We start from the raw sequence: 5,000 nt of genomic DNA, 5'->3' as shown, positions 1-5,000 counted from the left end.
ACTGTATATGCCACAGACAAATAAAGTGGCATTATTAACTATTACAATGCATGCTTTACTGTTTAAGTGAATGTTGGTTTTACAGGACTCTTAAACACATGTGGTGAGTCATGGCAGTTTAAGATCAGGTTAATAAGGCGATGAATTTAATCAAAGACCTCACTTCATATAACTAATGCGTAATCTGTAACTTCATGTCACTACAATGTTTAATATGTAACCCTTTTGTATGTAATTCTTGCTAAATGACTGTATCAGTGTATTAGTGTATTAGTGTATTGTTAAATGACTGTATCAGTGTATTAGTGTATATAGTGTATTGTTAAATGACTGTATCAGTGTATTTGTGTATATAGTGTATTGCTAAATGACTGTATCAGTGTATTCGTGTATATAGTGTATTGCTAAATGACTGTATCAGTGTATTAGTGTATATAGTGTATTGTTAAATGACTGTATCAGTGTATTAGTGTATTACTGAGTGTATTGTGGACACCGGAGGCGGGAAGATAAATGCTAACGGGGAACGGGAAGGCCCGTAGTTTAGAGCGTTGTGATTGGCCAGGTTAGGGGAGGCCACACGATGGGGATGTAAGTCGGCCTGAAGGTCGTTGGGGAGTTCAAACCAACTCAGGTTTCTGTTGCTACTCAGTGCAGTGACGATAAAGCCTTGATCATTCGACCCTCGTCCTGCTCCACCTCGTATTTAGAGTATTAGATTGTGGGTTTTATCCACAACAGGAACTCCTCATAACTCTCCTCCTTGATGTACTGTCACTGGTTTGACCGTCATTGTATTACTGTTGTATCAGCCCTGCATTAATGTCTTTGAATGTTGGATTTCTTACCACTACTTATACTACTTATGTGTTATTTATTATAAAATACAATTTAGAAAGAGAGAAAATTATCTCCAGGGAGAGAGAGAGGGAGAGACATTATGAACAGTTACTGTGGAGAGATAGAGAAAGAAAGGAGATAGAGAGAGAGAGAGAGAGAGAGAGAGAGAAAGAAAGGAGAGAGAGCGATAGAGAGAGAGAAAGAAAGGAGAGAGAGATAGAGAGAGAGACATTATGAACAGTTACTGTGGAGAGATAGAGAGAGAGAGAGAGAGAGAGAGAGAGAGAGAAAGAAAGGAGAGAGAGAGAGAAAGAAAGGAGAGAGAGAGAGAGCGATAGAGAGAAAGAAAGGAGAGAGAGAGAGATAGAGACATTATGAACAGTTACTGTGGAGAGATAGAGAGAGAGAGAGAGAGAGAGAAAGGAGAGATAGAGAGATAGAGAGAGAGAGAGAGAGAGAGAGAGAGAGAGAGAGAGAGAGAGAGAGAGAGAAAGGAGAGAGAGAGAGATAGAGAGAGCTACATTAAGGACTAGGGACACATCAGTGATTGTGTGTGTGCTGAATCATTGTGTGTGTAGATATATTGGTCTCTGTAATCCAGATTAAAGTCAGCACATGTCTCAGTCATTGTCCGTCCATTGCGGTTTGCCGTCTCTGATCTCTGGGTTTAAATGAGGCCATGCGTGACAGACTCCCCACCAGGGGAGCAGCTCCATCAGGAGGAGGCTTCCTAAATAGGTGGACTGTCCCGTTAGGAAGCATAGGAAGCATCCTCACTAGGTACCTAGATTGGTCCACATTTGAAGGAACCAGCTCATGCTTCAAATGTGGACCACGACGAGTGACCGCCTCACCAAGGATACAAGGCCCAACCAGAACGCTCCTCCTCGTCTTTAAAGTCCACACTGTAGAGGCAGCACCACATTCATGTGTTGATCTAGGGTTAGGGTTAGTCACTTGGTTATTTTAATAATTAATTGTTTTCAAGACAAATAATTGGGCCGACTGTAGCGCTGTGAGCTGACAGCAAACACACCCCCAAACACACGAGGCGATCGCTCTTGGTGAACCACTTTCATCAAGTAGCCACTCCAGAGCCTCAGCCCTCTAGGTGGAGGTCACAGTCCTCACCACGGAGAAACAGCCCTGGTCTCCAGAGGTCCATGTGAGCCCATTTCATCTGCCCTGAATCAAAGTGCTGGGGGAGGAGACGCTCCTGGTTGCATAAGCCGGCGTCGCTGGCTGAGCGGCGGCGCTGACCCCACAGCTCTTAGAGGATTACACACGGCGGGTGTTCCCCTGGAGAGAGAGGGGCTGCAGAGCACCTCCCCTCTGCTGTGGTGAAGGTAGACCATCTCAGACACAAAGCACGATGAATGACAACAAGTGTTCTGCAGGAGGAATAAAACGCCAGCAGGCGTGCAGCAGCAGAACAGACGGCCGGTCTGTGGAGAGCTGAACCTGGACTAACAGAACAGACGGCCGGTCTGTAGAGAGCTGAACCTGGACTAACAGAACAGACGGCCGGTCTGTGGAGAGCTGAACCTGGACTAACAGAACAGACGGCCGGTCTGGGGCCGTGGAGACTGGACTAACAGAACAGAAGAGAAGAGGACTTGATGGATGCCGGGGGGGCGTGAGGCGGAGCCTCTCTTGGCCGCTGCGGCCCCGTGGCAGATGGACCTGGGGTCCAGTGTTACCCCAGAAGGGTCACATGGTGAAAGACAGGCCATCAATCAGACACATCCTTTAATATATGATGAATATGATGAATATAATATATATATCTATATATATATATAGATATATATATATATTATATATATCTATATATATATAGATATATATAGTCAGAGCTGGTCAATGTGGCCTGGGAAAGGGAAGTCTGGGGCCCCCTGCTGGAGCTGCTGCCCCCGCGACCCGACCCCGATAAGAGGATGAGGATGAGGATGAGGATGAGGATGTATATATAATATATAATAATATATCAAACGTAGTCCAGCTATATGGACGGATCACAGAAGAAGCCCTTCTGTACTAAACCTCGTTACCACAATAACAAATGTTCATTGTCCTTTTTTATACTGGAACCCTGCAGAATGTAGCACGTCTAAATGAATGAAAGGGTTTAACATGAAGACTTCTTGCAAACCTTATGGTGTTGATGGACGTTGCACTTGGCTATAACCTGAAGAAGTCACATGGCCATGAGTGAGTGAGTTGGATGGGGGCCGGGCTAACAGCTGAAGTGTTTCTGGGACAGTCTGTGTTCATCCTACTTCCACATGATCATTTGAATTTGCCTTGAACGTGTCTGTTGGTGAGAGTCAGTTCCCTAGAATCATTGGTCGTCTCATGCATCGAGTCATAGTGAATTGCCTTGAATCACAGCCTACTTCTAACCTCTGGATTAACCCAGTGCTCCTGAGCCCTGGTATCCAGCCATTAGGATTATCTTCCCTTTTCCTTTTGCTATGCAGATTGCTATTTTGTAGGATTATTAAGACCACTCAGTCTTAGTTTGCTATTCTGCCTTTCTGTAGAGATTATATTGGAGCATTGTGAAGGGTACTTTTGATGGACTTGAACAATTTGTACACTCTGTCATTGAACTGAAACAACTGGTAAATAAAACAATGCTGTGAATTAGGCCGAATTCTATAACTGCTACTTCTCCCCCAGACTCTTGGTTAAGAATTGAGCTGTCTGCTACCTTCCTCGTGGATCCATCCTGGTGGGAGCTGATCTCCTGGTCTGGACCTGGTCTGGTGTGTGATCTCCTGGTCTGGACCTGGTCTGGGGTGTGATCTCCTGGTCTGGTGTGTGATCTCCTGGTCTGGACCTGGTCTGGTGTGTGATCTCCTGGTCTGTTGTGTGATCTCCTGGTCTGGTGTGTGATCTCCTGGTCTGGACCTGGTCTGGGGTGTGATCTCCTGGTCTGGTGTGTGATCTCCCGGTCTGGACCTGGTCTGGGGTGTGATCTCCTGGTCTGGTGTGTGATCTCCTGGTCTGGTGTGTGATCTCCCGGTCTGGACCTGGTCTGGTGTGTGATCTCCTGGTCTGGACCTGGTCTGGTGTGTGATCTCCTGGTCTGGTGTGTGATCTCCTGGTCTGGACCTGGTCTGGACCTGGTCTGGTGTGTGATCTCCTGGTCTGGTGTGTGATCTCCTGGTCTGGACCTGGTCTGGACCTGGTCTGGTGTGTGATCTCCTGGTCTGGTGTGTGATCTCCTGGTCTGGACCTGGTCTGGACCTGGTCTGGTGTGTGATCTCCTGGTCTGGTGTGTGATCTCCTGGTCTGGACCTGGTCTGGACCTGGTCTGGTGTGTGATCTCCTGGTCTGGGGTGTGATCTCCCGGTCTGGACCTGGTCTGGACCTGGTCTGGTGTGTGATCTCCTGGTCTGGACCTGGTCTGGACCTGGTCTGGTGTGTGATCTCCTGGTCTGGGGTGTGATCTCCTGGTCTGGTGTGTGATCTCCCGGTCTGGACCTGGTCTGGACCTGGTCTGGTGTGTGATCTCCTGGTCTGGACCTGGTCTGGTGAGTGGAGAGCAGGACTGAGGGAGATCAAGCAGGGCTAGGAGATGTAGAGCACTCAAGGGCACTCCAATTACAGCCTGCTCCATATCACAAGTCGCCCGGGTAACCAGGCCACATCTAAATGGAGGTGTTGGTAACCATGGTAACCCCGCTTCCCGGCCTGAGACTGGATGCAACTTAAATAGAAACTAAAATCAAACCCTATATTTGTCTTTCAAGGGCTTTTCTGTGTCCAAAAGCAGCCTGTGATGCGCTGACTCTATCTCCATTTACATTAAAGCTATCAGTATATGGTATATAGTATATAGTATAGTACGGTATATATATTATAGTATATAGTATAATATAGTATATAGTATAGTACTGTATATAGTATAGTATATAGTATAGTACTGTATATAGTATAGTATAGTACTGTATATAGTATAGTATAGTACTGTATATAGTATAGTATATAGTATAGTACTGTATACAGTATAGTATATAGTATAGTACTGTATATAGTATAGTATATAGTATAGTACTGTATATAGTATAGTATATAGTATAGTACTGTATAGTATAGTATATAGTATAGTATATAGTATATATATATATATATATATATAGTACTGGCCTCAC

At 45.5% G+C, this 5,000-nt stretch overlaps 1 protein-coding gene across 1 annotated transcript in view; it reads right to left on the bottom strand.

Moving 5' to 3' along the window:
• Positions 1-5,000, bottom strand: part of ppm1e (protein phosphatase, Mg2+/Mn2+ dependent, 1E) — a gene marked incomplete at its 3' end in the record, with an annotated part of 41,216 nt that overhangs the window by 15,749 nt on the left and 20,467 nt on the right.

The sequence above is a fragment of the Micromesistius poutassou genome (assembly GCF_964030765.1).
Source record: "Micromesistius poutassou genome assembly, chromosome: 10".
In the NCBI taxonomy this organism is placed as follows: domain Eukaryota; kingdom Metazoa; phylum Chordata; class Actinopteri; order Gadiformes; family Gadidae; genus Micromesistius; species Micromesistius poutassou.
This window is presented reverse-complemented; position numbering and strand designations above follow the sequence as displayed.